This window comes from Cryptomeria japonica, chromosome 1 (assembly GCF_030272615.1).
Source record: "Cryptomeria japonica chromosome 1, Sugi_1.0, whole genome shotgun sequence".
NCBI classification, from domain to species: domain Eukaryota; kingdom Viridiplantae; phylum Streptophyta; class Pinopsida; order Cupressales; family Cupressaceae; genus Cryptomeria; species Cryptomeria japonica.
The window spans coordinates 147,577,680-147,588,752 of record NC_081405.1 but is presented as its reverse complement, the minus strand read 5'-3'; positions in this window follow the sequence as shown (position 1 = coordinate 147,588,752).

Here is an 11,073-nt window from a genome sequence, read left to right as displayed (position 1 = left end):
GTCTCAATTATGGCCTCTCTCTCCACTTGTCGAGGTATCCACCTCTATCAATCTCACTTTGAGATCTCAAGGTATACATATTCATCCATGTCCCATTACCCTCCTCTATGAACTAGATATCCCATTACCCACCTTTATCTCCCTTACTCATAGTTCCATATCTCTCTATGAACAAGATATCTTATTCTCTCTCCCCTTACCTTTTATCTCCCTTCATTCTTATATCCCTACTCTTCTTTGTCCCACCCCTCTCTAGCTCTCACAATTCCCTTATTCCCCTATCCCTCTGTATCTCCCTCTCCATCCTTACACCCATCTCATTCCCTCTCTCACCTCTTTCCCTCAGTCTCTCCCCCACTTTCTTCATGTTTACCTCTCTATCAACCCCACCCTCTTTAAACCCCCATCTCACCTCTCTCTCCCCTTTGAGATTCTCACCTCCCTTCCCCTCTATGTCCTTTATCTCTAAGTATCTCATTCTATTCATGTTTACCTCTCTATCACCCCCACCCTCCTTAAATCCCCATCTCTCCTCTCCCTCCCCTCTAGGCCTCCCACCTCCCACCTCCCTTCCCCTCTACATCCTTTATCCCCAAGTATCCCACCTCTCTCTCCCCTCTAGTCTCTCACCTCCCTTCCCCTCTATGTCCATTATCCCCAAGTATATTATTCCCTTCATATTTACCTTTGTATCCCCCTCATCTTGTTTAATCTCTCATCTATGCCTCTCACCTCTCTTCTTGTCTATGTTCTTCATCCATAAATATGTCTTTTCCTTCATGTTTACATCTCTATCCCCCACCCTCCTCAAACCTCCATCTCACCTCTCTCTCCCCTATTAGCCTTTGACCTCCCTTCCCCTCTATGTCCTTTATCCCCAAGTCTCTCATTCCCTTCATGTTTACCTCTCTATACCCTCCACCCTCCTTAAACCTCAATACCTATCTCTCCCTTCTAAACCTCTCAACTCCCTTCCCATCTATGTCGTTTATCACCAGGTCTCTTAGTCCCTTTGAATGTTTAACTCTATATCCCCCCCACTGTCCTTAAATCCCTGTATCAGCCCTCTCTCCTCTCTAGGTTTCTCACCTCACAAAATCTATCTCATTAGTTAAATCTTCGTAGATTGGAACATCTTTATCTCCCTTCCCTCATAGTTCCATCTCTCTCTATGAACTAGGCCTCATATTCTCTCTCTCCCCTTACCTCTTCTCGCTCTTCATTCTTATAGATACATACTCTTCTTTGTCCCTCCCCTCTCTAGCTCTCACAATTCCCTTATTCCCCTATCCCTCGAGCTATCTCCCTCTCCATCCTTACACCCATATAATTCTCTCTCTCACCTCTTTCCCTCAGTTTCTTCCTCATTCCCTCCTCTCTCTAGGTCTCTCCCATAGTTTTTTCATGCTTACCTTTCTATCACTCCCAACCTTCCTTAAACCCCCATCTCATACCTCTCTCCCCTTTGTGCCTCTCACCTCCCTTCCCCTCTACATGTACTATATCCCACCTCTCTCGCTCTCTCTCCTCTAAGCCTCTTAGGTCTCCCTTACCCTCTATGTCCCTTATGCCCAGGTATCTCATTCCCTTCATATTTACCTTTGTCCCCTCATCCTCCTTATGATCTTTTACCTCCCTTTCCCTCTGTATCCTTTATACCCAAGTCTCTCATTCCCTTCATGTTTACCTCTCTATCCCCTCCACCCTCCTTAAACCTTAGTACCTATCTCTCCCCTCTAGACCTCTCAACTCCCTTCCCTTATATGCCCTTTATCAGTAAGTCTCTTAGTCCCTTTGACTGTTTAGCTCTATATCCCCCCACCATCCTTAAACCCCCATATCACCCCTCTCTCCCCTCTAGGTTTCTCACCTCTCCAAATCTATCTCACTAGTTAAATCTCCCTAGATTGGCCCATCTTTATCTCCCTTCCCTCGTAGTTCCATCTCTCTCTTCTCTTACCTCTTCTCTCTCTTTATTCTTATATATTTGTACTCTTCTTTGTCCCTCCCCTCTCTAGCTCTCACAATTCACTTATTCCCCTATCCCTCTTTATCTCCCTCTCCATTCTTACACCCATCTAATTCCCTCTCTCATCTCTTTCCCTCAGTTTATTCCTCACTCTCTCCTCTCTAGGTCTCTCCCACACTTTCTTCATGCTTACCTCTCTATCACCCCCAACCTTCCTTAAACCCCCATCCACATCTCTCTCCCCTTTGTGCCTCTCACCTCCCTTCCCCTCTATATGTCCTTTATCCCACCTCTCTCTCTCTCTCTCTCTCTCTCTCTCTCTCTCTCTCTCTCTCTCTCTCTCTCTCTCTCTCTCTCTCTCTCTCTCTCTCTCTCTCTCTCTCTCTCTCATTTGAGCCTCTCAATTCTCCCTTCCCCTATATGTCCATTGTGCCAAAGTATCTCATTCCCTTCATGTTTACCTTTTTATCCCCCTCATCCTCCTTATGGCCTTTTACCTCCCTTCCCCTCTATTTCCTTTATACCCAAGTCTCTCATTTCGTTCATGTTTACCTCTCTATCCCCTCCACCCTCCTTAAACCTCAATACCTATCTCTCCCCTCTAGACCTCTCCAATCTCTTCCATTTTATGCCCTTTATCACCAAGTCTATTAGTCCCTTTGAATATTTACCTCTATATCCCCTCCACTATCCTTAAACCCCCATATCACCCCTCTCTCTCCTCTAGGTTTCTCACATCTCAAAATATCTCACTAGTTAAATCTCCCTAGATTGGCCCATCTTTATCTCCCTTCCCTCGTAGTTCCATCTCTCTCTATTAACTAGATATCATATTCTCTCTCTCCCCTTACCTCTATTCTCTCTCTCCCCTTACCTCTACTCTCTCTTTATTCTTATAGATCTAAACTCTTCTTTGTCCCTCCCCTCTCTAGCTCTCACAATTCCCTTATTCCCCTATCCCTCTCTATCTCCCTCTCCATCCTTACACCCATCTAATTCCCTCTCTCACCTCTCTCCCTTAGTTTCTTCCCCACTCCCTCCTCTCTCTATGTCTCTCCCACACTTTCTTCATGCTTACCTCTCTATCCCCCCCAAACTTCCTTAAACCCCCATCTCACATCTCTCTCCCCTTTGTGCCTCTCACCTCCCTTCCCCTCTACATGTCCTTTATCCCACCTCTATCTCTCTCCTCTAAGCTTCTAAGGTCTCCCATCCCCTCTATGTCCTTTATCCCCAAGTATCTTGTTCCCTTCATGTTTACCTTTGTATCCCCTTCATCCTCCTTATGCCATTTTACCTCCTTTATACCCAAATTTGTCAACCTCACTTTCTTACTCACACCCTTCCCTCTCTAGGTTTGTCCCTCGCTTTCTTCCTCACTCTCTCCTCTAGGTATCTCCCTCACTTTCTTCCTCATTCCTTCCCATCTCTAGGTATCTCCATTCCTTCCTTACCCCTATCTCTAACTCTCCCGCAATCCCCCATTCTCTATCTCTTTGTTCTTGTATCCCTCCTCTTATTTCTCCCTCCTTCTATAATTGTCACACCCCCTTTATTCCCCCCCTCCCTCCATATCTCACCCTTCATCCTTGCCTCATATGGTTTAGCATATTGGGTTATAGGGTTTATGGTTATTGTATAGGGTCAAGGATTTAGCATATTGGGTCATCCGATCTAGGGTATTTGTTATAGTTTTTAAATGGTTTAATTTTTATTGTTGTGGCTATCAAACTATAGCGTATAGAGTATAGATTATAGGATTAAGGATATTGATTACATGGTTTGTAGTATTTGACATATACTTGACTTTTTGGAGTATTTGTATAGAGTTTGGATTTTTGATTGAGGCCAAAAGGATTATGGGTGAGGGTAATGTGTTTGTGTGTCTCTCACTTTTCACCTCCCTTCTCTCTTTTTTTTTCCCTCTTATCACTCTCCAAAAATTTTCCAAATTTATCAAAGGTTAAAAAAATTCAATGGAAGTCATTTGGAGTCATTTGGCTAGCGCCATATTTGGCACTAGCCAAATGAGCTGCACCAAAAAATGGTTATATGGGACCCTTGACTTGTGATCCAAGCCCACATTCTCTCATTTTGTCTACTTTCTGCGCATGATCAAATAGAAAAATTCTTTTTGCATGGTGTTGACATTTTATGCAAGGTTATTTTATACATTCCATAAGCTCTCCACCACCTTTTTTTTCATTTGGCAACGTCGAAGAGAAAGAACATAGTTTTTTAATCAAATTTGAATAATTGAGGTAATATTTTCTTGTTTTTAGAATTCAAATACTTATTAAGTGTTATTTTGTTTAAATGTTATAATAAAAGTGTTTTTTTTTTAAATTGATTATAATCCTATTAAATTTACATTAGATTTAACAATGCATTTGAAGGAAGTTGCATAAGAAAATTATTTGTTTAGTGGTTTAAAACAAAATTTGCAATTTCATACATCCTTTTTAAGATCTTATGAAATAATTTAAAAAAGGAATACATGAAATAATTTTAATTTCATATATCCATTTTAACATATGCATAATTAGGACAGTCATAGATGCTTTAGGACAATAATAGATGCATTCGGAATTCCCCTTACACCTCTTGAAATCTCTTTATGAATTAACTTTATTCTCTTTTATGTGAATGTACTTGTAGAAATCATCATCATGCTAGGGAAATGAGCAAAAAATGTAACACCGAAAGAGCGTGAAGCTAAGAATACAAAAAAAGAGAAGGAATGAACCAACTTCGTGAAGCAAGGAAATTGAATACCATAGAAGAAGAGGTGCAAATTGAAGAGGAAAATGAAATATCCATCCAATCTAAGAGAGACAGAATTGGCCACACAAAGGAAACAAATGCAAAACCTTTGTGCGATGAGACAATTGAATCCTGAGGTTGAGAGAATGTCATCTACCACAATTCAAGTTGAAGGCACCCCATCTCTTACATCTCAAGTTGAAGGCATACCATCTCTTATTGGCACATTGTTGGCATCTACAACATCTCATAATGAATGCACTCCCTCTATGGCATTTCACATTGCAAGTACTTCACGATTGACATCAAGTATTGGAGCTACACCATCTTGTACACCTCAGTTTCAAGGTATGTCATCATTTTCATCTCTAGTTGAAGGTATGCCACCTATCCCTAATGTTGTTGACATTCCTAATCTTGAGGTAACTCAAAGTTTGAGAACACCTCCTAGAGTTTTGCATAGAAAGCCTAAGTATTTGATTGAAATTGATGCTAATGTTTTGAAACCAATGGTTGACAAGATTCCGAAACATACTTGTCAAAGACATGCTAACCGGATATGGAAAATATTTTTTGAGCCTTTAAATGAGACGAGAAGATATCAACTATTTGTTGAAATAATGAGAAATCTGAAATTTAGGCCCATAATGAAGATTCTTGTGCTAAGAACATTGATTGAATCAAATGACAAATCTATTGTGAAGAATCTGATGAATACATATGATACTATTGGTTCCAACTCACGCACAAAATATAGTAATGCCACACGATGTGTCATTACATCGACAATTGTAAGCACTCAAGCTAAGAAAGCTCACCTCATTATAAATTCAAGTAAAGAATTGAAGATAAGTAGACAAAATCTAATGAGAGTTATGGGAAGGCGAGAAAGAGCGGAGGATCCATATAACAATGAGTTATGGGCATTTTTTGGTAGATTACCACGGAAAGATAAATCAATTGTTGAAGCCTTGAGATCCCTAATTGAATATTTTTGGAAGAATAACACAAGGGTCTCTCCAAATCAAAGAGATGTTGTAATAATGAGTATTGGTAGTAAAATCCACGATCCACATCCAAACAATTTTTTGGATATGACAAACATAATTTTTTAACAAGTTTCAACGTATGTATCCTCAAATTAAAATTAGTCAAAGATTATTTGAAATGGTAAAATCTTTTTATGCCAAAATAAATCACACATTCACAACTTGTTGTAGAGTACATATTGAATTTTCTAACCATTATGATGTTTATCAACACATATGTATAGATTTGCATGCTAATAATGTTTTGTAGGAATGCAACATAAATGGTCCACCGACATCTTCAAGGGAATTCATATCTAGCATCTTATATGAAAGAGTAGATGGTCAACTATATTACAATAAGTGTTGCTTGGATGGCACATGTGTTCATTGTGGTGGATTGCAACTTTTACAAATTTGTCAACATATGGATATTGGACAAGAAATTGGTAATGAGTTAGTGAAATTTGGAAAATAGAAGACAATGGCCTACATGATAAAAGATGGAAAAGAAGAAAAAGGTGTGAATTGGTTAGTGAGAAGATTCTAGTGTAGCAGTTTATGGGCATCTTTCATGAGAATATAGTGTATGAGTATGCAAGGCATAACCATCAAGCTTGTTGGTTGGAGTCACAATTTAAGTTATGCAAGGACACATTTCCACTTCATATAATCATTTCAATTGTTGAATTTGCAGAGAACTACACACTGCAACTGTTGAATGAGGTGCAATAGCAATATTACAACTCCACACACATTTCTATATTTGTGTATATAGCATTCATTCATATAGATGATAGTATGGAAGAGGATAGGAAGATATTGAGGGAGTATCATTTTTACATCATTGATGATCGCTCACACTCTACAGAGTTTGTGCAAGGTTGTTTACGGATATTCTACGATGATTTGGCTAGCCAAGGCATATCATTCCGTCAACATATCATATAGTCAAATAATTGTGCATCACAATTTAAGAACTCTCGTATGTTTTATTTGTTGAGTAGGATGCATTAAGTTGATTGCTATTTAGCATATGTGGATTTTCTTTGAGGCGGGCATGGAAAAGGTGAGCATGATGGTGTAGGAGCATGAATTAAAAGAGCTTTAGTACGAGAAGAGTTAAAGTAAATAGATTATGCAAACTTGAAAGATGACAAATCAATTGTTCAATGGTGCAATGGTACATTTGGTCTAGGTAATCAAGGTAAGTCTTCAGTTCACATATTCTTTTGGTTGGTAGATGATACTAACATTGCAAAATGTGAAGATTGTTGTATATAGTCAGGATCGAGTGAGCTACACTCTTTCAAAAGCTCTAATGTAGGTTCATGGACTATCCATACGTGATGGATGGCATGTTATTGTTCTTCATGTAGAGATGGTGCCTATAATGAGTGTGAGTCAAAGGAGTGGGTGGATGAATGATGTATGCAACCTCTAATCCCACTTGAGACATATTGACCTCCAAGTGCACTACAACTCACACAGATGGAAGCATCAGTTGACTTTGATTGTGTGTCACATTTAGTCCAACTAAGTAAATTATCCACATGCAAATTTTTGTACTTTAATATTTTACCTTTGTTGTTTGCTAAATTCTTCTCACTTTTTCATTGCGGGGCATGTTTATGCAGTTATTGCAGCTGAAGACAATGAAGAAGGAACATATTATTACCTGTGTCATTGTGTTGACGCAACAATGAAATTGAATGGTCCTATGGCAGATGGAGAAAATATTGAGTACCCCACAGGATTAGTAGTTGTTACTGGTACATGGCTTAGAAGGTACCTAGTGAAGAAGTCTAACTTGTGGTTGTTTGAGGACTTCAAGACACATAGGAAGATTCTTCATTATTCTAACGTTGTTGTAGCTTCAAATGTTAATTTGATCAGATATGGGGGTAGACCACTAAACAAGAACCTATGGAAGGTTTGTGAGTCTGACCATGAGGCCATAGTAGACACGATAAAGAGTAAAGAAGATCTAGATGGTTCATTGGATTAAATGTAAATGCAAAAAAGTGTAATATCTATCATATTTGGATATATTTACATGACTTCTATTTTTTGACTACTCGAGGCATTATAATATTAAAATTTGTGTTATTATCTTGTTTTGTGTGAATTTATGTAAATAATGTCATTTTGGACCATTAGAGATCACATGGGATAATTTTGTGAAGTTTTAGGCTAATATGGTAAAAGATGTAAAAAATGCTCATTTGTTGTCAATCACTCAAAGTGTGAAAAATTGTCAAAATTAGGCATCATTTTTCTCGATGTTAGTGACACATAATAATGATCCATTTGATCTTATGGGTTTGTGAGATGGAACTCTAAAAAATCCTCTCTCATTTTACAGACTCAGATTCAATTGCTTGTGGCGACACTTTCTTGGTTGCGACAAAAAGCATGACATGAGTTCAATCCACTCGTCACAACACCAAACCATCAATTTGTACATGTCTAGGTGGCTAATTTTATGCTAGGAATGCCTTCATTCCTCTATCAAACTCACCCGATAGATGCGGGCCACACCCTAGTAGCAAAATCCCTAGACTGCTCAAAGTGTGAAAAATTGTCAAAATTTGACATCGTGTATCTAGACCTTGGTGACACATAAAAATGAGCCATCTGATACTATGAGGTTGGGTTATGACAATATAAAAAATCCCCTCTCAATTTAGGTAGACTCTGATCCAATTTCTCATGGCAACACTTTCTCAGTTGCAACAAAAAGCGTCAGATGAGCTCAACGAAAAGTTGCACAATGCCCCATATTTAATTCAAATCATTGCAGCACTGAACTATCAGTGCGTATGCATCTGGGTGGTCAGGTTTATGCTAGGAATGCCTTCTTTCCTCTATCAAACTCACCCGATTGATGCAGGCCACACTCTAGCAACGAAATTCCTAAATTGCTCAAAGTGTGAAAAATTGTCAAAATTCGGCATCGCATTTCTCGACCTTCGTGACACATAAGAATGAGTCATCTAATCCTACAAGGTCATGTTATGAAACTCTAAAAAATCCTCTCTCATTTTTTGTAGACTTGAATCCAATTGCTCGTGGCGATACTTTCTCAGTTGTGACAAAAAGCGTAAGATGAGTTCAATGAAAAGTTGCACAATGCCCCATCTTTCAATCTGCTTGTTGCGGCATTGAAATCTCAGCTCGTATGCATCAGGGTGGTTGGGTTTATGCTAGGAATACCTTCATTTTTCTCTCCAACTCATCTGATCGATGTGGGCTAAACCCTACCAACAAAATTGCTTAAGTGGTCAAGTTGCTCAAAGTTGTCAATATTCGGCATCGCGTTTCTCGATGCCCGTTAATCATAAGAATGAGTCATCTAATCCTAAGGGGTCATGTTATGGCACTCTAAAAAGCCTCTATCGGTTTAGGTAGACTCATATCTAATTGCTCGTGCTGACACTTTCTGAGTTGCAACAAAAAGTGTCAGATGAGTTAAGTGAAAAGTTGTACAATGCCCCATCTTTCAATCTGCTTGTTGCGGCACCAAACTATCAACTTGTACACGTCGGGGTGGCTAGATTTATGCTAGGAATGCCTTCATTTTTCTTTCCAACTCATCCAATCGATGCAAGCCACGCCCTAGTAGTGAAATCGCTTGTGTGCTCAAGTTGCTCAAAGTTGTCAATATTCATCATCGCTTTTCTCAGTGCATGTTTATCATAAGAATGATTCATCTGATCCTACAGGGTCATGTTATGGCACTCTAAAAAACCTTTCAAAATTTAGGTAGACTTGGATCCAATTGCTTGTGGTGACACTTTTTTGGTTGCGACAAAAAGCATCAGATGAGTTCAATGAAAAGTTGCACAATGCCCCATCTTTCAATCTGCTCATCGTGGCACCAAACCATCCCCTTATACACATCAGGGTGGTTGGTTTCATGCTATTAATTCCTTCATTTTTCTATCAAACTCATCCGATCGATGTGGGCCACACCCTAGCAGCGAAATTGATTAAGTGCTCAAGTTGCTCAAAGTTGTCAATATTTGGCATCGCATTTCTCGATGCCCGTTAATCATAAGAATGGGTTTTCTGATCCTACCGGGTCATGTTATGGAACCTTAAAAAAGTCTCTCTTGGTTTAGATAGACTCAGATCCAATTGCTCATGGCACCACTTTCTCAGTTGTGACAAAAAGCATCAGATGAGTTCAATGAAAAGTTGCACAATGCCCCATCTTTCAATCCACTCATCGCAGCACCAAACCTTTAGCTCACATGCATTGGGGTGTCTAATTTTACACTAGGAATTCCTTCTTTTTTCTCTCCAACTCATCTGATCGACGCTAGGCACACTCTAGCAGCAAAATCACTTAATTGCTCAAGTTCCTCAAAGTTGTCAATATTCGACATCATGTTTCTTGGCACCCGTTAACCATAAGAATGAGTCATCTGATCCTATGGGGTTGTGTTATGGCACTCTAAAAAATCCTCTCATAGTTTATGTAGACTCTGATCCAATTTCTCATGGCGACACTTTCTCGGTTTCAACAAAATGCGTCAGATGAGTTCAATGAAAAGTTGCACAATGCCCCATAATTCAATCCGCTCATCATGGCACCAAATCGTCAGCTCGTACGTGTCAGGGTGGCTGCGTTTATATTAGGAATGCCTTTGTTTTCCTCTCCAACTCATCTAATCGTTGTGGGCCACACCCTAGCAGCGAAATCGCTTAAGTGCTCAAATTGCTCAAAGTTGTCAATATTCGGCATCACATTTCTTGGTGCTCGTTAATCATAAAAATGAGACCTCTGATCCTACGGGGTCATGTTATGGCACTCTAAAAAATTTACTCTCGGTTTAGGTAGACTGTGATTCAATTGCTCGTGGCGACACTTTCTCAGTTGCAACAAAAAGTGTTAGATGAGTTCAATGAAAAGTTGCACAATGCCCCATCTTTCAATCCACTCGCCACAACACTAAATCATTAGCACATACACATTAGGGTGGTTGGTTTTACACTAGGAATACCTTCTTTTTTCTCTCCAACTCGTTTGATCATTGTGGGCCACACCCTAGCAACGAAATCGCTTAAGTTCTCAACTGGCTCAAAGTTGTCAATATTCGGCATTGCGTTTCTCGACACTCGTTAATCATAAGTATGAGTTGTCTGATCCTACGATGTCATTTTATGAGACTAAAAAAACATCCTCTCTTAGTTTAGGTTGACTCAGATCTAATTGCTCGTGGTGATACTTTCTCGATTGCGACAAAAAGCATCAGATGAGTTCAATGAAAAGTTGCACAATACCCCATCTTTCAATCTGCTCATCGC